Source organism: Pongo pygmaeus, chromosome 1 (assembly GCF_028885625.2).
Source record: "Pongo pygmaeus isolate AG05252 chromosome 1, NHGRI_mPonPyg2-v2.0_pri, whole genome shotgun sequence".
Taxonomy (NCBI): Eukaryota; Metazoa; Chordata; class Mammalia; order Primates; family Hominidae; genus Pongo; species Pongo pygmaeus.
Window position 1 is genome coordinate 103,965,855 of NC_072373.2, and position 23,392 is coordinate 103,989,246.

Below are 23,392 nucleotides of genomic sequence, written 5' to 3' on the forward strand. Positions count from 1 at the left end.
TCAGTACTACTCTTTCAAAAGGAACGTTCAAGTCTGTGAGTTGAATGCACTCATCACAAAGAAGTTTTTGAGAATGCTTCTGTGTAGTTGTTATTTGAAGACATTTCCTTTTCCAACGTTGGCCTCAAAGCGCTCGAAATAAACGCTTGCAGATTCAACTAAAGGAGTGTTTCTAAACTGTCCTATCATAAGGAACGTTCAAGTCTCTGAGTTGAATGCATTCATCACACAGAAGTTTCTGACAATGCTTCTGTGTAGTTTTTATGAGAAGTTATTTCCTTTTCCACTATAGGCATCAAAGCGCTCCAAATAAACACTTGCAGATTCTACAAAAGGAGTGTTTCCAAACTGCTCCATCGAAAGGAATGTTCAAGTCTGTGAGTTGAATGCACTCATCACAAAGAAGTTTTTGAGAATGCTTCTCTGTAGTTGTTATTTGTAGACATTTCCTTTTCCACCGTTGGCCTCAAAGCGCTCGAAATAAACACTTGCAGATTCTACAAAAGGAGTTTTTCAAAACTGTCCTATCCAAAGGAACGTTCAAGGCTGTGAGTTGAATGCACTCATCACAAAGAAGTTTCTCAGAATGCTTCTGTCTAGTTTTTATTTGAAGATATTTACCTTTCCAGCATAGGCCTCAAAGCGCTCTAAATAAACACTTGCAGATTCTACAAAAGGAGTGTTTCCAAACTGCTCTATCGACAGGAATGTTCAAGTCTGTGAGTTGAATGCACTCATCACAAGAAGTTTCTGAGAATGCTTCTGTCTTGTTTTTAGGTGAAGATATTTCATTTCCCAGCATAGGCCTCAAAGCGCTCCAAATATCTACCTGCAGATTCCACAAAAAGAGGGGTTCAGAACTGCTCTTTCAAAAGGAACGTTCAAGTCTGGGAGTTGAATGCACTCATCACAAAGAAGTTTTTGAGAATGCTTCTGTGTAGTTGTTATTTGAAGACATTTCCTTTTCCAGCGTTGGCCTCAAAGCGCTCGAAATAAACACCTGCAGATTCTACAAAAGGAGTGTTTCAAAACTGTCCTATCAAAAGGAACGTTGAAGTCGGTGAGTTGAATGAACTCATCACGCAGAAGTTTCTGAGAATGCTTCTGTCTAGTTTTTATGTGAAGATATTTTCTTTTCCAGCATAGGCCTCAAAGCGCACCAAATAAACACTTGCAGATCCTACAAAAGGAGTGTTTCCAAACTGCTCTATCAAAAGGAATGTTCAAGTCTGTGAGTTGAATGCACTCATCCCACAGAAGTTTCCGATAATGCTTCTCTCTTGTTTTTAGGTGAAGATATTTCATTTCCCAGGATAGGCCTCACAGCGCTCCAAGTATACACTAGGAGATTCTACAAAAAGAGTGTTTCAAAACTGCTCCTACAAAAGAAAGGTTCAAGTGTGTGAGTTGAATGCACTCATCACAAACAAGTTTCTGAGAATGCTTCTGTCTAGTTTTTACGTGAAGATGTTTCCTTTTCCAGCATTGGCCTGAAACATCTCCAAATGTGCACTTGAAGATTCTACGAAAAGAGAGTTTCAAAACTCTTCTATCATAAAGAAGGTTCAACTCTGTGATTAGAATGCACTCATCCCAAAGAAGTTTCTCAGAATGCTTCTGTCTAGTTTTTATGTGAAGATATTTCCTTTTCCAGCATACGCCTCAATGCGCTCCAAATAAACCCTTGCAGGTTCTGCAAAAGGAGTGTTTCCAAACTCCTCTATCAAAAGGAATGTTCAAGTCCGTGAGTTGAATGCACTCATCACACAGAAGTTTCTGAGAATGCCTCTGTCTAGTTTTTAGGTGAAGATATTTCATTTCCCAGCATACGCTTCAAAGCGTTCCAAATATCCACTTGCGGATTCTGCAAAAAGAGTGTTTCAAAACTGCTCTTTCAAAGGGAACGTTCAAGTCTGTGAGTTGAATGCACTCATCACAAAGCAGCTTTTGAGAATGCTTCTGTGTAGTTGTTATTTGAAGACATTTCCTTTTCCACCGTTGGCTTCAAAGCGATCGAAATAAACACTTGCAGATTCTACAAAAGGAGTGTTTGAAAACTGTCCTATCCAAAGGAACGTTCAAGGCTGTGAGTTGAATGCACTCATCACACAGATGTTTCTCAGAATGCTTCTGTCTAGTTTTTATTTGAAGATATTTCCTTTTCCAGCATAGGCCTCAGAGCGCTCTAAATAAACACTTGCAGATTCTACAAAAGGAGTGTTTCCAAACTGCTCTATCGACAGGAATGTTCAAGTCTGTCAGTTGAATGCACTCATCACACAGAAGTTTCTGACAATGCTTCTGTCTTGTTTTTAGGTGAGTATATTTCATTTCCCAGCGTAGGCCTCAAAGCGCAACAATTATCTACTTGCAGATTCTACAAAAAGAGTGTTTGAAAACTGCTCTTTCAAAGGGAACGTTCACGTCTGTGAGTTGAATGCACTGATCACACAGAAGTTTCTGAAAATGCTACTGTCTAGTTTTTATTTGAAGATATTTACTTTTCCAGCATAGGCCTCAAAGTGCTCTAAATAAACACTTGCAGACTCTACAAACGGAGTGTTCCCAAACTGCTCTATCGAAAGGAATGTTCAAGTCTGTGAGTTGAATGCACTCATCACACAGAAGTTTCTGAGAATGCTTCTCTCTTGTTTTTAGGTGAAGATATTTCATTTCCCAGCATAGACCTCAAAGCTCTCCAAGTATACACCAGCAGAGTCTACAAAAACCGTGTATCAAAACTGCTCCTTCAAAAGAAAAGTTCAAGTCTGTGAGTTGAATGCACTCATCACAAAGAAGTTTCTGAGAATGCTTCTATCTAGTTTTTACGTGAAGATATTTCCTTTTCCAGCTTTGGCCTCAAACAGCTCCAAATGTTCACTTGCAGATTCTACAAAAAGAGAGTTTCAAAACTCTTCTATCAAAAAGAAGGTTCAACTCTGTGAGTAGAATACACGCATCCCAAAGAAGTTTCTCAGAATGCTTCTGTCTAGTTTTTATGTGAAGATATTTCCTTTTCCAGCATACGCCTCAAAGCGCTCCAAATAAACCCTTGCAGATTCTGCAAAAGGAGTGTTTCCAAACTGCTCTATCAAAAGGAATGTTCAAGTCTGTGAGTTGAATGCTCTCATCACACAGAAATTTCTGAGAATGCCTCTGTCTAGTTTTTAGGTGAAGACATTTCATTTCCCAGCATACGCTTGAAAGCGTTCCAAATATCCACTTGCGGATTCTGCAAAAAGAGTGCTTCAGAACTGCTCTTTCAAAAGGAACGTTGAGGTCTGTGAGTTGAATGCATTCATCACAAAGAAGTTTTTGAGAATGCTTCTGTGTAGTAGTTATTTGAACACATTTCCTTTTCCACCGTTGGCCTCAAGGCGCTCGAAATGAATACTTGCAGATTCTACAAAACGAGTGTTTCAAAACTGTCCTATCAAAAGGAACGTTCGAGTACGCGAGTTGAATGCCCTCATGACACAGAGGTTTCTGAGAATGCTTCTGTCTTGTTTTTAGGTGAAGATATTTCATTTCCCAGGATAGGCCTGAAAGCGTTCCAAATATCTACTTGAAGATTCTATAAAAAGAGTGTTTCAAAACTGCTCTTTCAAAAGGAACGTTCAAGTCTGTGAGTTGAATGCACTCATCACACAGAAGTTTCTGAGAATCCTTCTCTCTTGTTTTTAGATGAAGATATTTCATTTCCCAGCCTAGGCCTCAATGCGCTCCAAATATCTAATTGCAGATTCTACAAAAAGAGGGTTTCAAAACTGCTCTTTCGAAAGGAAGTTTCGAGTCTGTGAGTTGAATGCACTCATCCCAGGAAGTATCTCAGAATGCTTCTGTGTAGCTGTTATTTGATGACACTTCCTTTTCCATCATCGGCCTCAACGATCTCGAAATAAACACTTGCAGATTCTACTAAAGGAGTGTTTCAAAACTGTCCTATCAAAGGGAACGTTGAAGTTTGTGAGTTGAATGAACTCATCACACAGAAGTTTCTGAGAGTGCTTCTGTCTAGTTTTTATGTGAAGATATTTCCTTTTCCAGCATAGGCCTCTGAGCTCTCCAAATAAACACTTGCAGATTCTACAAAAGGAGTGTTTCCAAACTGCTCTATCGAAAGGAATGTTCAAGTCTGTGAGTTGAATGCACTCATCACACAGAAGTTTCTGAGAATGCTTCTCTCTTGTTTTTAGATGAAGATATTTCATTTCCCAGCGTAGGCCTCAATGCGCTCCAAATATCTAATTGCAGATTCTACAAAAAGGGTGTTTCAAAACTGCTCTTTCAAAAGGAAGGTTCATGTCTGTGAGTTGAATGCACTCATCCCAGGAAGTATCTCAGAATGCTTCTGTGTAGTTGTTATTTGATGACATTTCCTTTTCCATCATCGGCCTCAAAGATCTCGAAATAAACACTTGCAGATTCTACTAAAGGAGTGTTTCAAAACTGTCCTATAGAAAGGAACGTTCAACTTTGTGAGTTGAATGAACTCATCACACAGAAGTTTCTGAGAATGCTTCTGTCTAGTTTTTATGTGAAGATATTTCCTTTTCCAGCATAGGCCTCAGAGCGCTCCAAATAAACACTTGCAGATTCTACAAAAGGAGTGTTTCCAAACTACTCTATCGAAAGGAATGTTCAAGTCCGTGAGTTCAATGCACTCATCACACAGAAGTTTCTGAGAATGCTTCTGTCTTGTTTTTAGGTGAAGATATTTCATTTCCCATCGTAGGCCTCAAAGCGCTCCAAATATCTACTTGCGGACTCTACAAAAAGAGTATTTCAAAACTGCTCTTTCAAAAGGAACGTTCAAGTCTGTGAGTTGAATGCACTCATCCCCAGGAAGTATCTCAGAATTCTTCTGTGTAATTTTTATGTGAAGATATTTCCTTTTCCAGCACAGGCCTCAAAGCACTCCAAATAAAAACTTGCAGATACTACAAAAGGAGAGTTTCCAAACTGCTCTATCGAAAGGAATGTTCAAGTCTGTGAGTTGAATGCACTCATCACACAGAAGTTTCTGAGAATGCTTCTGTCTTGTTTTTAGATGAAGATATTTCATTTCCCAGCATAGGCCTCAAAGCGCTCCAAATGTCTACTTGCAGATTCTACAAAAAGAGTGTTTCAAAACTGCTCTTTCAAAAGGAAGGTTCAAGTCTGTGAGTTGAATGCACTCATCACAAGGAAGTTTCTGAGAATGCTTCTGTGTAGTTGTTATTTGAAGACATTTCCTTTTCCATCTTTGGCCTCAAAGCCTCGAAATAAACACTTGCAGATTCTACTAAAGGAGTGTTTCAAATCTGTCATATCGAAAGGAAAGCTCAAGTTTGTGAGTTGAATGAACTCATCACACAGAAGTTTCTGAGAATGCTTCTGTCTAGTTTTTATGTGAAGATATTTCCTTTTCCAGCATAGGCCTCAGAACGCTCCAAATAAACACTTGCAGATTCTACAAAAGGAGTGTTTCCAAACTGCTCTATGGAAAGGAATGTTCAAGTCCGTGAGTTCAATGCACTCATCACACAGAAGTTTCTGAGAATGCTTCTGTCTTGTTTTTAGGTGAAGATATTTCATTTCCCATCGTAGGCCTCAAAGCGCTCCAAATATCTACTTGCGGATTCTACAAAAAGAGTGTTTCAAAACTGCTCTTTCAAAAGGAAGGTTCAAGTCGGTGAGTTGAACGCACTCATCACCAGGAAGTATCTCAGAATGCTTCTACGTAGTTTTTATGTGAAGATATTTCCTTTTCCAGCGTAGGCCTCAAAGCACTCCAAGTAAACACTTGCAGAGTCTGCAAAAGGAGAGTTTCCAAACTGCTCTATTGAAAGGAATTTTCAAGTCTGTGAGTTGAATGCACTCATCACAAAGAAGTTTCTGAGAATGCTTCTCTCTTGTCTTTAGGTGAAGATATTTCATTTCCCAGCATAGGCCTCAAAGCGCTCCAAATGTCTACTTGCAGATTCTACAAAAAGAGTGTTTCAAAACTGCTCTTTCAAAAGGAAGGTTCATGTCTGTGAGTTGAATGAACTCATCACAAAGAAGTTTCTCAGAATGCCTCTGTGTAGTTGTTATTTGAAGACATTTTCTTTTCTATCGTTTTCCTCAAAGGGCTCGAAATAAACACTTGCAGATTCTACTAAAAGAGTGGTTCAAAACTGTCCTACCAAAAGGAACGTTCAACTTTGAGAGTTGAATGAGCTCATCACACAGAAGTTTCTGAGAATGCTTCTGTCTAGTTTTTATGTGAAGATATTTCCTTTTCCAGCATAGGCCTCTGAGCGCTCCAAATAAACACTTGCAGATTCTACAAAAGGAGTGTTTCCAAACTGCTCTATCGAAAGGAGTGTTCAAGTCTGTGAGTTGAATGCACTCATCACACAGAAGTTTCTGAGAATGCTTCTCTATTGTTTTTACATGAAGATATTTCATTTCCCAGCATAGGCCTCAAAGCGCTCCAAATATCTACTTGCACATTCTACAAAAAGAGTGTTTCAAAACTGCTCTTTCAAAAGGCAGGTTCAAGTCTGTGAGTTGAATGCACTCATCACCAAGTGGTATCTCAGAATGCTTCTGTGTAGTTTTTATGTGAAGATATTTCCTTTTCCAGCATAGGCCTCAAAGCACTCCAAATAAACACTGGCAGATTCTACAAAAGGAGTGTTTCCAAACTGCTCTATCAAAAGGAATGTTCAAGTCTGTGAGTTGAATGCACTCATCACACAGAAGTTTCTGAGAATGCTTCTCTCTTGTTTTTAGGTGAAGATATTTCATTTCCCAGCATACGCCTCAAAGCGCTCCAAATATCAAATTGCAGTTTCTACAAAAAGAGTGTTTCAAAACTGCTCTTTCGAAGCGAAGGTTCACCTCTGTGAGTTGAATGCACTCATCACAAAGTAGTTTCTGAGAATGCTTCTGTGTAGTTGTTATTTGAAGACATTTCCTTTTCCATCATTGGCCTCAAAGGGCTCGAAATAAACACTTGCAGATTCTACTAAAGGAGTGTTTCAAAACTGTCCTATAGAAAGGAACGTTCAACTTTGTGAGTTTAATGAACTCATCACACAGAAGTTTCTGAGAATGCTTCTGTCTAGTTTTTATGTGAAGATATTTCCTTTTCCAGCATTGGCCTCAGAGCGCTCCAAATAAACACTTGCAGATTCTACAAAAGGAGTGTTTCCAAACTGCTCTATCGAAAGGAATGTTCAAGTCCGTGAGTTCAATGCACTCATCACACAGAAGTTTCTGAGAATGCTTCTGTCTTGTTTTTAGGTGAAGATATTTCATTTCCCATCGTAGGCCTCAAAGCGCTCCAAATATCTACATGCGGATTCTACAAAAAGAGTGTTTCAAAACTGCTCTTTCAAAAGGAAGTTTCAAGTCTGTGAGTTGAATGCACTCATCACCAGGAAGTATCTCAGAATTCTTCTGCGTAGTTTTTATGTGAAGATATTTCCTTTTCCAGCATAGGCCTCAAAGCACTCCAAATAAACACTTGCAGATTCTACAAAAGGAGAGTTTCCAAACTGCTCTATCGAAAGGAATGTTCAAGTCTGTGAGTTGAATGCACTCATCTCAAAGAAGTTTCTGAGAATGCTTCTCTCTTGTCTTTAGGTGAAGATATTTCATTTCCCAGCATAGGCCTCAAAGCGCTCCAAATGTCTACTTGCAGATTCTACAAAAAGAGTGTTTCAAAACTGCTCTTTCAAAAGGAAGGTTCAAGTCTGTGAGTTGAATGCACTCATCACAAAGAAGTTTCTGAGAATGCTTCTGCGTAGTTGTTATTTGAAGACATTTCCATCGTTGGCCTCAAAGGGCTCGAAATAAACACTTGCAGATTCTACTAAAAGAGTGTTTCAAAACTGTCCTATCAAAAGGAAAGTTCAAGTTTGAGAGTTGAATGAGCTCATCACACAGAAGTTTCTGAGAATGCTTCTCTCTAGTTTTTATGTGAAGATATTTCCTTTTCCAGCATAGGCCTCTGAGCTCTCCAAATAAACACTTGCAGATTCTAAAAAAGGAGTGTTTCCAAACTGCTCTATCGAAAGGAATGTTCAAGTCTGTGAGTTGAATGCACTCATCACACAGAAGTTTCTGAGAATGCTTCTCTCTTGTTTTTAGATGAAGATATTTCATTTCCCAGCGTAGGCCTCAATGCGCTCCAAATATCTAATTGCAGATTTTACAAAAAGGGTGTTTCAAAACTGCTCTTTCAAAAGGAAGGTTCATGTCTGTGAGTTGAATGCACTCATCCCAGGAAGTATCTCAGAATGCTTCTGTGTAGTTGTTATTTGATGACATTTCCTTTTCCATCATCGGCCTCAAAGATCTCGAAATAAACACTTGCAGATTCTACTAAAGGAGTGTTTCAAAACTGTCCTATAGAAAGGAACGTTCAACTTTGTGAGTTGAATGAACTCATCACACAGAAGTTTCTGAGAATGCTTCTGTCTAGTTTTTATGTGAAGATATTTCCTTTTCCAGCATAGGCCTCAGAGCACTCCAAATAAACACTTGCAGATTCTACAAAAGGAGTGTTTCCAAACTGCTCTATCGAAAGGAATGTTCAAGTCCGTGAGTTCAATGCACTCATCACACAGAAGTTTCTGAGAATGCTTCTGTCTTGTTTTTAGGTGAAGATATTTCATTTCCCATCGTAGGCCTCAAAGCGCTCCAAATATCTACTTGCGGACTCTACAAAAAGAGTGTTTCAAAACTGCTCTTTCAAAAGGAAGGTTCAAGTCTGTGAGTTGAATGCACTCATCCCCAGGAAGTATCTCAGAATTCTTCTGTGTAATTTTTATGTGAAGATATTTCCTTTTCCAGCACAGGCCTCAAAGCACTCCAAATAAAAACTTGCAGATACTACAAAAGGAGAGTTTCCAAACTGCTCTATCGAAAGGAATGTTCAAGTCTGTGAGTTGAATGCACTCATCACACAGAAGTTTCTGAGAATGCTTCTGTCTTGTTTTTAGATGAAGATATTTCATTTCCCAGCATAGGCCTCAAAGCGCTCCAAATGTCTACTTGCAGATTCTACAAAAAGAGTGTTTCAAAACTGCTCTTTCGAAAGGAAGGTTCAAGTCTGTGAGTTGAATGCACTCATCACAAGGAAGTTTCTGAGAATGCTTCTGTGTAGTTGTTATTTGAAGACATTTCCTTTTCCATCTTTGGCCTCAAAGCCTCGAAATAAACACTTGCAGATTCTACTAAAGGAGTGTTTCAAATCTGTCATATCGAAAGGAAAGCTCAAGTTTGTGAGTTGAATGAACTCATCACACAGAAGTTTCTGAGAATGCTTCTGTCTACTTTTTATGTGAAGATGTTTCCTTTTCCAGCATAGGCCTCAGAGCGCTCCAAATAAACACTTGCAGATTCTACAAAAGGAGTGTTTCCAAACTGCTCTATCGAAAGGAATTTTCAAGTCTGTGAGTTGAATGCACTCATCACACAGAAGTTTCTGAGAATCCTTCTCTCTTGTTTTTAGATGAAGATATTTCATTTCCCAGCCTAGGCCTCAATGCGCTCCAAATATCTAATTGCAGATTCTACAAAAAGAGTGTTTCAAAACTGCTCTTTCAAAAGGAAGGTTCAAGTCTGTGAGTTGAATGCACTCATCCCAGGAAGTATCTCAGAATGCTTCTGTGTAGCTGTTATTTGATGACACTTCCTTTTCCATCATCGGCCTCAACGATCTCGAAATAAACACTTGCAGATTCTACTAAAGGAGTGTTTCAAAACTGTCCTATCAAAGGGAACGTTCAAGTTTGTGAGTTGAATGAACTCATCACACAGAAGTTTCTGAGAATGCTTCTGTCTAGTTTTTATGTGAAGATATTTCCTTTTCCAGCATAGGCCTCAGAGCGCTCCAAATAAACACTTGCAGATTCTACAAAAGGAATGTTTCCAAACTGCTCTATCGAAAGGAATGTTCAAGTCTTTGAGTTGAATGCACTCATCATACAGAAGTTTCTGAGAATGTTTCTCTCTTGTTTTTAGGTGAAGATATTTCATTTCCCAGCATAGGCTTCAAAGCGCTCCAAATGTCTACTTGCAGATTGTACAAAAAGAGTGTTTCAAACCTGCTCTTTCAAAAGGAAGTTTCAAGTCTGTGAGTTGAAAGCACTCATCGCAAAGAAGTTTCTGAAAATGTTTCCGTCTAGTGATGTGAAGACATTTCCTTTTCCTGCATAGGCCTCAGAGCTCTCCAAATATTCACTTGCAGATTCTACAAAAAGAGTGTTTCAAAACTGCTCTTTCCAAAGGAACGTTCAATTCTGTGAGTTGAACGCAATCATCAGAAAGAGGTTTCTGAGAATGGTTCTATCTAGTTTTCATCTGCATGTATTTCCTTTCCCACTAGATGCCGCCGTTGCTCCAAATATCCACTTGCAGAAAGTACAAAAAGAGTGTTTCCAAACTACTCTATCAAAAGTCAGTTTCTGCTCTGTGAGTTGAGTGCACACATCGCAAAGAAGTTTCTGAGAATTCTTCTGTCTAGTTTTTAGCTGAAGATATTTCATTTCCCTGCATAGGCCTCAAAGAGCTCCAAATAACCACCTGCAGATGGTACAAAAAGAGTGTTTCAAAACTCCTCTTTGAAAAGGAACGTTCAAGTCTGTGAGATGAATGCACTCATCTGAAAAAAGATTCTGAGAATGCTTCGGTCTACTTTTTAGGTGAAGATATTTCATTTCCCAGCATACGCTTCAAAGCGTTCCAAATATCCACTTGCGGATTCTGCAAAAAGAATGTTTCAAAACTGCTCTTTCAAAAGGAAGTTTCAAGTCTGCGAGTTGAATGCACTCATCACAAAGAAGTTTTTGAGAATGCTTCTGTGTAGTTTTTATTTGAAGACATTTCCTTTTCCAGCATTGGCCTCAAAGCGCTCGAAATAAACACTTGCAGATTCTACAAAAGGAGTGTTTCAAAACTGTCCTATCAAAAGGAAAGTTCAAATCTGTGAGTTGAACGCACTCATCACACAGAAGATTCTGAGAATGCTTCTGTCTAGTTTTTAGGTGAAGATGCTATTTTTCCCAGAATAGGCCCCACTGCGCCCCAAGTATACACTAGCAAGTACTACAAAAAGAGTGTTTCAAAACTGCTCCTTCAATAGAAAGATTCAAGTCTGTGAGTTGAATGCACTCATCAGAAACAAGTTTCTGAGAATGCTTCTGTCTAGTTCTTATGTGAAGATATTTCCTTTTCCAGCATTGGCCTCAAACAGCTCAAAATGTGCTCTTGCAGATTCTACAAAAAGAGAGTTTCAAAACTCTTCTATCAAAAAGAAGGTTCAACTCTGTGAGTAGAATGCACTAATCACAAAGAATTTTCTGAGAATGCTTCTGTCTAGTTTTTATATGAAGATATTTCCTTTGCCAGCATAGGCCTCAAAGCGCTCCAAATAAACCCTTGCAGATTCTGCAAAAGGAGAGTTTCCAAACTGCTCTATCAAAAGGAATGTTCAAGTCTGTGAGTTGAATACACTCTTCACACAGAAGTTTCTGAGAATGCTTCTTTCTAGTTTTTAGTTACAGGTATTTCATTTCCCAGCATAGGCCTCAAAGCGCTCCAATTATCCACTTGCAGATTCTACAAAGAGTTTGTTTCAAAACTGTTCTTTCAAAAGGAAGGTTCAAGTCCGTGAATTGAATGCACTCATCACACAGAAGTTTCTGAGAATGCTTCTATCTAGTTTTTTGGAGAAGATATTTCATTTCCCAACATAGGCCTCACAGCGCTCCAAATATACACCAGAAGATTCTACAAAAAGAGTGTTTCAAAACTGCTCTTTCAAAAGAAAGGTTCAAGTCTGTGAGTTGAATGCAGTCATCACAGAGAAATTTCTGAGAATCCTTCTGTCTAGTTTTTATGTGAAGATATTTCCTTTTCCAGCATTGGCCTGAAACAGCTACAAATATGCAATTGCAGATTCTACAAAAAGAGAGTTTCAAAACTCTTCCATCAAAAAGAAGGTTCAACTCTGTGAGTAGAATGCACTCATCACATATAAGTTTCTGAGAATGCTTCTGTCTAGTTTTTATGTGAAGATATTTCCTTTTCAAGCATAGACCTCAAAGCGCACTAAATAAACACTTGCAGATTCTACAAAAGTAGTGTTTCCAAACTGCTGTATCGAAAGAAATGTTCAAGTCTGTGAGTTGAATGCACTCATCACACAGAATTTTCTGAGAATGTTTCTGTCTTGTTTTTAGGTGAAGATATTACATTTCCCAGCATAGGCCTCAAAGCGCTCCAAATATCCACTTGCAGATTCTACAGAAAGAGTGTTTCAAAACTCTTCTATCAAAAAGAAGGTTCAACTCTGTGAGTAGAATGCACTCATCCCAAAGAAGTTTCTCAGAATGCTTCTGTCTAGTTTTTATGTGAAGATATTTCCTTTTCCAGCATAAGCCCCAAAGCGCTCCAAATAAACCCTTGCAGATTCTGCAAAAGGAGTGTTTCCAAACTGCTCTATCAAAAGAAATGTTCAAGTCTGTGAGTTGAATGCTCTCATCACACAGAAATTTTTGAGAATGCCTCTGTCTAGTTTTTAGGTGAAGACATTTCATTTCCCAGCATACGCTTCAAAGCGTTCCAAATATTCACTTGCGAATTCCGCCAAAAGGGTGTTTCAGTACTACTCTTTCAAAAGGAACGTTCAAGTCTGTGAGTTGAATGCACTCATCACAAAGAAGTTTTTGAGAATGCTTCTGTGTAGTTGTTATTTGAAGACATTTCCTTTTCAAAAGTTGGCCTCAAAGCGCTCGAAATAAACGCTTGCAGATTCAACTAAAGGAGTGTTTCTAAACTGTCCTATCAAAAGGAACGTTCAAGTCTCTGAGTTGAATGCATTCATCACACAGAAGTTTCTGACAATGCTTCTGTGTAGTTTTTATGAGAAGTTATTTCCTTTTCCAGTATAGGCATCAAAGCGCTCCAAATAAACACTTGCAGATTCTACAAAAGGAGTGTTTCCAAACTGCTCTATCGAAAGGAATGTTCAAGTCTGTGAGTTGAATGCACTCATCACAAAGAAGTTTTTGAGAATGCTTCTCTGTAGTTGTTATTTGTAGATATTTCCTTTTCCACCGTTGGCCTCAAAGCGCTCGAAATAAACACTTGCAGATTCTACAAAAGGAGTTTTTCAAAACTGTCCTATAAAAAGGAACGTTCAAGGCTGTGGGTTGAATGCACTCATCACAAAGAAGTTTCTCAGAATCCTTCTGTCTAGTTTTTATTTGAAGATATTTACCTTTCCAGAATAGGCCTCAAAGCGCTCTAAATAAACACTTGCAGATTCTACAAAAGGAGTGTTTCCAAACTGCTCTATCGACAGGAATGTTCAAGTCTGTGAGTTGAATGCTCTCATCACAAGAAGTTTCTGAGAATGCTTCTGTCTTGTTTTTAGGTGAAGATATTTCATTTCCCTGCATAGGCCTCAAAGCGCTCCAAATATCTACCTGCAGATTCCACAAAAAGAGGGGTTCAGAACTGCTCTTTCAAAAGGGACGTTCAAGTCTGGGAGTTGAATGCACTTATCACAAAGAAGTTTTTGAGAATGCTTCTGTGTAGTTGTTATTTGAAGAAATTTCCTTTTCCAGCGTTGACCTCAAAGCGCTCGAAATAAACACCTGCAGATTCTACAAAAGGAGTGTTTCAAAACTGTCCTATGAAAAGGAACGTTGAAGTCGGTGAGTTGAATGAACTCATCACACAGAAGTTTCTGAGAATGCTTCTGTCTAGTTTTTATGTGAAGATATTTTCTTTTCCAGCATAGGCCTCAAAGCGCACCAAATAAACACTTGCAGATCCTACAAAAGGAGTGTTTCCAAACTGCTCTATCAAAAGGAATGTTCAAGTCTGTGAGTTGAATGCACTCATCCCACAGAAGTTTCCGATAATGCTTCTCTCTTGTTTTTAGGTGAAGATATTTCATTTCCCTGGATAGGCCTCACAGCGCTCCAATTATACACTAGGAGATTCTACAAAAAGAGTGTTTCAAAACTGCTCCTACAAAAGAAAGGTTCAAGTGTGTGAGTTGAATGCACTCATCACAAACAAGTTTCTGAGAATGCTTCTGTCTAGTTTTTACGTGAAGATGTTTCCTTTTCCAGCATTGGCCTGAAACATCTTCAAATGTGCACTTGAAGATTCTACGAAAAGAGAGTTTCAAAACTCTTCTATCATAAAGAAGGTTCAACTCTGTGATTAGAATGCACTCATCCCAAAGAAGTTTCTCAGAATGCTTCTGTCTAGTTTTTATGTGAAGATATTTCCTTTTCCAGCATACGCCTCAAAGCGCTCCAAATAAACCCTTGCAGGTTCTGCAAAAGGAGTGTTTCCAAACTCCTCTATCAAAAGGAATGTTCAAGTCTGTGAGTTGAATGCACTCATCACATAGAAGTTTCTGAGAATGCCTCTGTCTAGTTTTTAGGTGAAGATATTTCATTTCCCAGCATACGCTTCAAAGCGTTCCAAATATCCACTTGCGGATTCTGCAAAAAGAGTGTTTCAAAACTGCTCTTTCAAAGGGAACGTTCAAGTCTGTGAGTTGAATGCACTCATCACAAAGCAGCTTTTGAGAATGCTTCTGTGTAGTTGTTATTTGAAGACATTTGCTTTTCCACCGTTGGCTTCAATGCGATCGAAATAAACACTTGCAGATTCTACAAAAGGAGTGTTTCAAAACTGTCCTATCCAAAGGAACGTTCAAGGCTGTGAGTTGAATGCACTCATCACACAGATGTTTCTCAGAATGCTTCTGTCTAGTTTTTATTTGAAGATATTTCCTTTTCTAGCATAGGCCTCAAAGCGCTCTAAATAAACACTTGCAGATTCTACAAAAGGAGTGTTTCCAAACTGCTCTATCGACAGGAATGTTCAAGTCTGTCAGTTGAATGCACTCATCACACAGAAGTTTCTGACAATGCTTCTGTCTTGTTTTTAGGTGAGGATATTTCATTTCCCAGCGTAGGCCTCAAAGCGCAACAATTATCTACTTGCAGATTCTACAAAAAGAGTGTTTGAAAACTGCTCTTTCAAAGGGAACGTTCACGTCTGTGAGTTGAATGCACTGATCACACAGAAGTTTCTGAAAATGCTTCTGTCTAGTTTTTATTTGAAGATATTTACTTTTCCAGCATAGGCCTCAAAGTGCTCTAAATAAACACTTGCAGACTCTACAAACGGAGTGTTCCCAAACTGCTCTATCGAAAGGAATGTTCAAGTCTGTGAGTTGAATGCACTCATCACACAGAAGTTTCTGAGAATGCTTCTCTCTTGTTTTTAGGTGAAGATATTTCATTTCCCAGCATAGACCTCAAAGCTCTCCAAGTATACACTAGCAGAGTCTACAAAAACCGTGTATCAAAACTGCTCCTTCGAAAGAAAAGTTCAAGTCTGTGAGTTGAATGCACTCATCACAAAGAAGTTTCTGAGAATGCTTCTATCTAGTTTTTACGTGAAGATATTTGCTTTTCCAGCTTTGGCCTCAAACAGCTCCAAATGTTCACTTGCAGATTCTACAAAAAGAGAGTTTCAAAACTCTTCTATCAAAAAGAAGGTTCAACTCTGTGAGTAGAATACACGCATCCCAAAGAAGTTTCTCAGAATGCTTCTGTCTAGTTTTTATGTGAAGATATTTCCTTTTCCAGCATACGCCTCAAAGCGCTCCAAATAAACCCTTGCAGATTCTGCAAAAGGAGTGTTTCCAAACTGCTCTATCAAAAGGAATGTTCAAGTCTGTGAGTTGAATGCTCTCATCACACAGAAATTTCTGAGAATGCCTCTGTCTAGTTTTTAGGTGAAGACATTTCATTTCCCAGCATACGCTTGAAAGCGTTCCAAATATCCACTTGCGGATTCTGCAAAAAGAGTGCTTCAGAACTGCTCTTTCAAAAGGAACGTTGAGGTCTGTGAGTTGAATGCATTCATCACAAAGAAGTTTTTGAGAATGCTTCTGTGTAGTAGTTATTTGAACACATTTCCTTTTCCACCGTTGGCCTCAAGGCGCTCGAAATGAATACTTGCAGATTCTACAAAACGAGTGTTTCAAAACTGTCCTATCAAAAGGAACGTTCGAGTACGCGAGTTGAATGCCCTCATGACACAGAGGTTTCTGAGAATGCTTCTGTCTTGTTTTTAGGTGAAGATATTTCATTTCCCAGGATAGGCCTGAAAGCGTTCCAAATATCTACTTGAAGATTCTATAAAAAGAGTGTTTCAAAACTGCTCTTTCAAAAGGAACGTTCAAGTCTGTGAGTTGAATGCACTCATCACACAGAAGTTTCTGAAAATGCTTCTGTGTAGTTTTTATGTGAAGATATTTCCTTTTCCAGCATAGGCCTCAAAGCGCTCGAAATAAACACTTGCAGATTCTACAAAAGGAGTGTTTCCAAACTGTTCTATCGAAAGGAATGTTCAAGTCTGTCATTTGAATGCACTCATCACACAGAAGTTTCTGAGAATGCTTCTCTCTTGTTTTTAGGTGAAGATATTTCATTTCCCAGCAGAGGCCTTACAGCGCTCCAAGTATACAATAGCAGATTCTACAAAAAGCGTGTTTCAGAACTGCTCCTTCAAAACAAAGGTTCATGCCTTTGAGGTGAATGCACTCATCATAAACAAGTTTCTGAGAATGCTTCTGTCCAGTTTTAACGTGAAGATATTTCCTTTTCCAGCCTTGGCCTCAAACAGCTCCAAATGTGCAATTACAGATTCTACAAAAAGAGGGTTTCAGAACTCTTCCATCAAAAAGAAGGTTCAACTCTATGAGTAGAATGCACTCAACCCAAAGAAGTTTCTCAGAATGCTTCTTTCTAGTTTTTATGTGAAGATATTTCCTTTTCCAGCATACACCTCAAAGCGCTCCAAATAAACCGTTGCAGATTCTGCAAAAGGAGTATTTCGAAACTGCTCTATCAAAAATAATGATCAAGTCTGTGAGTTGAATGCTCTCATCACACAGAAGTTTCTGAGAATGCCTCTGTCTAGTTTTTAGGTGAAGATATTTCATTTCCTAGCATACGCTTCAAAGCGTTCCAAATATCCATTTGCGGATTCTGCAAAAAGAGTGTTTCAGAACTGCTCTTTCAAAAGGAACATTCAAGTCTGTTAGTTGAATGCACTCATCACAAAGAAGTTTTTGAGAATTCTTCTGTGTAGTTGTTATTTGAAGACATTTCCTTTTCCAACGTTGGCCTCAAAGCGCTCCAAATAAACACTTTCAGATTCTACTAAAGGAGTGTTTCAAAACTGTCCTATCAAAAGGAACGTTCAAGTCTCTGAGTTGAATGCACTCATCACACAGAAGTTTCTGACAATGCTTCTGTGTAGTTTTTATGAGAAGTTATTTCCTTTTCCAGTATAGGCATCAAAGCGCTCCAATTAAACACTTGCAGACTCTACAAAAGGAGTGTTTCCAAACTGCTCTATCGAAAGGAATGTTCAAGTCTGTGAGTTGAATGCACTCATCACAAAGAATTTTTTGAGAATGCTTCTGTGCAGTTGTTATTTGTAGACATTTCGTTTTCCAAAGTTGGCCTCAAAGCGCTCGAAATAAACACTTGCAGATTCTACAAAAGGAGTTTTTCAAAACAGACCTATCAAAAGGAAAGTTCAAGGCTGTGAGTTGAATGCACTCATCACACAGAAGTTTCTCAGAATGCTTCTGTGTAGTTTTTATGTGAAGATATTTCCTTTTCCAGCATAGGTCTCAAAGCGCTCCAAATAAACACTTGCAGATTCTACAAAAGGAGTGTTTCCAAACTGCTCTTTCAAAAGGAATGTTCAAGTCTGTGAGTTGAATGCACTCATCCCACAGAAGTTTCTGAGAATGCTTCTGTCTTGTATTGAGGTGAAGATATTTCATTTCCCAGCATAGGCCTCAAATCTCTCCAAATATCTACTTGCAGATTCCACAAAAAGAGTGTTTCAAAACTGCTCTTCCAAAAGGAACGTTCAAGTCTGTGAGTTGAATGCACTCATCACAAAGAAGTTTTTGAGAATGCTTCTGTGTAGTTGTTATTTGAAGACATTTCCTTTTCCACCAGTGGCCTCAAAGAGCTCAAAATAAACACTTGCAGATTCTACAAAAGGAGTGTTTCAAAGCTGTCCTGTCAAAAGGAAAGTTCAAGTCTGTCAGTTGAATGAAGTCATCATACAGAAGTTTCTGAGAATGCTTCTGTCTAGTTTTTATGTGAAGATATTTCCTTTTCCAGCATAGGTCTCAAGGCGCTCCAAATAAACACTTGCAGATTCTACAACAGGAGTGTTTCCAAACTACTCTATCGAAAGGAATGTTCAAGTCTGTGAGTTGAATGCACTCATCTCGCAGAAGTTTCTGAGAATGCTTCTATCTTGTTTTTAGGTAAAGATATTTCATTTGCAGCATAGGCCTCAAAGCGCTCCAAATATCTCCTTGCAGATTCCACAAAAAGAGTGTTTCAAAACTGCTCTTACAAAAGGAACGTTCAGGTCTCTGAGTTGAATGCACTCATCACACAGAAGTTTCTGAGAATGCCTCTGTCTAGTTTTTATTAGAAGTTATTTCCTTTTCCAGCATAGGCATCAAAGCGCTCCAAATAAACCCTTGCAGATCCTACAAAAGGAGTGTTTCCAATCTGCTCTATTGAAAGGAACGTTCAAATCTGTGAGTTGAATGCTCTCATCACACAGAGGTTTCTGAGAATGCCTCTGTCTAGTTTTTAGGTGAAGATATTTCATTTCCCATCATACGCATCATAGCGTTCCAAATATCCACTTGCGGATTCTGCAAAAAGAGTGTTTCAGAACTGCTCTTTCAAAAGGATCGTTCAATTCTGTGAGTTGAATGCACTCATCAAAAGAAGTTTTTGGGAATGCTTCTGTGTAGTTGTTATTTAAAGACATTCCCTTTTCTACCGTTGGCCTCAAAGCGCTCGAAATAAACACTTGCAGATTCTACAAAAGGAGTGTTTCAAAACTGTCCTATCAAAAGCAACGTTCAAGACTCTGAGTTGAATGCACTCGTCACACAGAAGTTTCTCAGAATGCTTCTGTGTAGTTTTTATGTGAAGATATTTCCTTTTCCAGCATAGGTCTCTTCGCGCGACAAATAAACACTTGCAGATTCTACAAAAGGATTGTTTCCAAACTGCTCTATAGAAAGGAATGTTCAAGTCTGTGAGTTGAATGCACTCATCACACAGAAGTTTCTGAGAATGCTTCTGTCTTGTTTTTAGGTGAAGATATTTCATTTCCCAGCATAGGCCTCAAAGCGCTCCAAATATCTACTTGCAGATTCCACAAAAAGAGTGTTGCAAAACTGCTCTTTCAAAAGGAACGTTCAAGTCTGTGAGTTGAATGCACTTATCCAAAGAAGTTTCTGAAAATGCTTCTGTCTAGTGTTTATTTGAAGATATTTACTTTTCCAGCATAGGCCTCAAAGCGCTCTAAATAAACACTTGCAGATTCTACAAAAGGAGGGTTTCGAAACTGCTCTATCGACAGGAATGTTCAAGTCTGTGAGTTGAATGCACTCACCACACAGAAGTTACTGAGAATGCCTCTGTCTTGTTTTTAGGTGAGGATATTTCATTTCCCAACAAAGTCCTCACAGCGCTCCAAGTATACACTAGCAGATTCTCCAAAAAGCGTGTTTGAAAACTGCTCCTTCAAAAGAAAGCTTCAAGTCTGTGAGTTGAATGCATGCATCACAAACAAGTTTCTGAGAATGCTTCTGTCTGGTTTTTACGTGAAGATATTTCCTTTTCCAGCATTGGCCTGAAACATCTCCAATGTGCACTTGAAGATTCTACGAAAAGAGAGTTTCAAAACTCTTCTATCATAAAGAAGGTTCAACTCTGTGAGTAGAATGCACTCACCTGAAAGAAGTTTCTCAGAATGCTTCTGTCTAGTTTTTATGTGAAGATACTTCCTTTTCCAGCATACGCCTCAAAGCGCTCCAAATAAACACTTGCAGATTCTGCAAAAGGAGTGTTTCCAAACTGCTCTATCAAAAGGAATGTTCAAGTCTGTGAGTTGAATGCACTCATCACACAGAAGTTTCTGAGAATGCCTCTGTCTAGTTTTTAGGTGAAGATATTTCATTTCCTAGCATACGCTTGAAAGCGTTCCCAATATCCACTTGCGGATTCTGCAAAAAGAGTTTTTCAGAACTGCTCTTTCAAAGCGAACGTTCAAGTCTGGGAGTTGAATGCACTCATCACAAAGAAGCTTTTTAGAATGCTTCTGTGTAGTTGTTATTTGAAGACATTTCCTTTCCCACCGTTGGCTTCAAAGCGCTCGAAATAAACACTTGCAGATTCTACAAAAGGAGTGTTTCAAAACTGTCCTATCAAAAGGAACGTTCAAGTCTCTGAGTTGAATGCACTCATCACACAGAAGTTTCTGAGAATGCTTCTGTCTAGTTTTTATGTGAAGATATTTCCTTTTCCAGCATAGGCCTCTGAGCGCTCCAAATAAACACTTGCAGATTCTACAAAAGGAGTGTTTCCAAACTGCTCTATCGAAAGGAATGTTCAAGTCTGTGAGTTGAATGCACTCATCACACAGAAGTTCCTGAGAATGATTCTCTCTTGTTTTTAGGTGAAGATATTTCATTTCCCAGCATAGGCCTCTTAGCGCTCCAAATATCTACTTGCACATTCTACAAAAAGAGTGTTTCAAAACTGCCCTTTCAAAAGGAAGGTTCAAGTCTGTGAGTTGAATGCACTCATCACCAAGGAGTATCTCAGAATGCTTCTGTGTAGTTTTTATGTGAAGATATTTCCTTTTCCAGCATAGGCCTCAAAGCACTCCAAATAAACACTTGCAGATTCTACAAAAGGAGTGTTTCCAAACTGCTGTATCGAAAGGAATGTTCAAGTCTGTGAGTTGAATACACTCATCACACAGAAGTTTCTGAGAATGTTTCTCTCTTGTTTTTAGGTGAAGATATTTCTTTTCCCAGCATAGGCCACAAAGCGCTCCAAATGTCTACTTGCAGATTCTACAAAAAGAGTGTTTCAAAACTGCTCTTTCAAAAGGAAGGTTCAAGTCTGTGAGTTGAATGCACTCATCACACAGAAGTTTCTGAGAATGCTTCTCTCTTGTTTTTAGATGAGGATATTTCATTTCCCAGCATAGGCCTCAATGCGCTCCAAATATCTAATTGCAGATTCTACAAAAAGAGTGTTTCAAAACTGCTCTTTTAAAAGGAAGGTTCAAGTCTGTGAGTTGAATGCACTCATCCCCAGGAAGTATCTCAGAATTCTTCTGTGTAGTTTTTATGTGAAGATATTTCCTTTTCCAGCAAGGCCTCAAAGCACTCCAAATAAACACTTGCAGATTCTACAAAAGGAGAGTTTCCAAACTGCTCTATTGAAAGGAATGTTCAAGTCTGTGAATTGAATGCACTCATCACCAGGAAGTATCTCAGAATGCTTCTGTGTAGTTGTCATTTGATGACATTTCCTTTTCCATCATCGGCCTCAAAGATTTCGAAATAAACACTTGCAGATTCTACTAAAGGAGTGTTTCAAAACTGTCCCATCAAAGGGAACTTTCAAATTTCTGAGTTGAATGCACTCATCACACAGAAGTCTCTGAGAATGTTTCTCTCTTGTTTTTAGGTGAAGATATTTCATTTCCCAGCATAGGCCTCAAAGCGCTCCAAATGTCTACTTGCAGATTCTACAAAAAGAGTGTTTCAAAACTGCTCTTTCAAAAGGAAGGTTCAAGTCTGCGAGTTGAATGCACTCATCACCAAGAAGTATCTCAGAATTCTTCTGTGTAGTTTTTATGTGAAGATATTTCCTTTTCCAGCATAGGCCTCAAAGCACTCCAAATAAACACTTGCAGATTCTACAAAAGGAGCGTTTCCAAACTGCTCTATCGAAAGGAATGTTCAAGTCCGTGAGTTGAATGCACTCATCACACAGAAGTTTCTGAGAATGCTTCTCTCTTTTTTTTAGGTGAAGATATTTCATTTCCCAGCATAGTCCTCAAAGCGCTCCAAATATCTAATTGCAGTTTCTACAAAAAGAGGGTTTCAAAACTGCTCTTTCAAAACGAAGGTTCACCTCTGTGAGTTGAATGCACTCATCACAAAGTAGTTTCTGAGAATGCTTCTGTGTAGTTGTTAATTGAAGACATTTCCTTTTCCATCATTGGCCTCAAAGGGCTCGAAATAAACACTTGCAGATTCTACTAAAGGAGTGTTTCAAAACTGTCCTATAGAAAGGAACGTTCAACTTTGTGAGTTTAATGAACTCATCACACAGAAGTTTCTGAGAATGCTTCTGTCTAGTTTTTATGTGAAGATATTTCCTTTTCCAGCATAGGCCTCAGAGCGCTCCAAATAAACACTTGCAGATTCTACAAAAGGAGTGTTTCCAAACTGCTCTATGGAAAGGAATGTTCAAGTCCGTGAGTTCAATGCACTCATCACACAGAAGTTTCTGAGAATGCTTCTGTCTTGTTTTTAGGTGAAGATATTTCATTTCCCATCGTAGGCCTCAAAGCGCTCCAAATATCTACATGCGGATTCTACAAAAAGAGTGTTTCAAAACTGCTCTTTCAAAAGGAAGTTTCAAGTCTGTGAGTTGAATGCACTCATCACCAGGAAGTATCTCAGAATTCTTCTGCGTAGTTTTTATGTGAAGATATTTCCTTTTCCAGCATAGGCCTCAAAGCACTCCAAATAAACACTTGCAGATTCTACAAAAGGAGAGTTTCCAAACTGCTCTATCGAAAGGAATGTTCAAGTCTGTGAGTTGAATGCACTCATCTCAAAGAAGTTTCTGAGAATGCTTCTCTCTTGTCTTTAGGTGAAGATATTTCATTTCCCAGCATAGGCCTCAAAGCGCTCCAAATGTCTACTTGCAGATTCTACAAAAAGAGTGTTTCAAAACTGCTCTTTCAAAAGGAAGGTTCAAGTCTGTGAGTTGAATGCACTCATCACAAAGAAGTTTCTGAGAATGCTTCTGCGTAGTTGTTATTTGAAGACATTTCCATCGTTGGCCTCAAAGGGCTCGAAATAAACACTTGCAGATTCTACTAAAAGAGTGTTTCAAAACTGTCCTATCAAAAGGAAAGTTCAAGTTTGAGAGTTGAATGAGCTCATCACACAGAACTTTCTGAGAATGCTTCTCTCTAGTTTTTATGTGAAGATATTTCCTTTTCCAGCATAGGCCTCTGAGCTCTCCAAATAAACACTTGCAGATTCTAAAAAAGGAGTGTTTCCAAACTGCTCTATCGAAAGGAATGTTCAAGTCTGTGAGTTGAATGCACTCATCACACAGAAGTTTCTGAGAATGCTTCTCTCTTGTTTTTAGATGAAGATATTTCATTTCCCAGCGTAGGCCTCAATGCGCTCCAAATATCTAATTGCAGATTTTACAAAAAG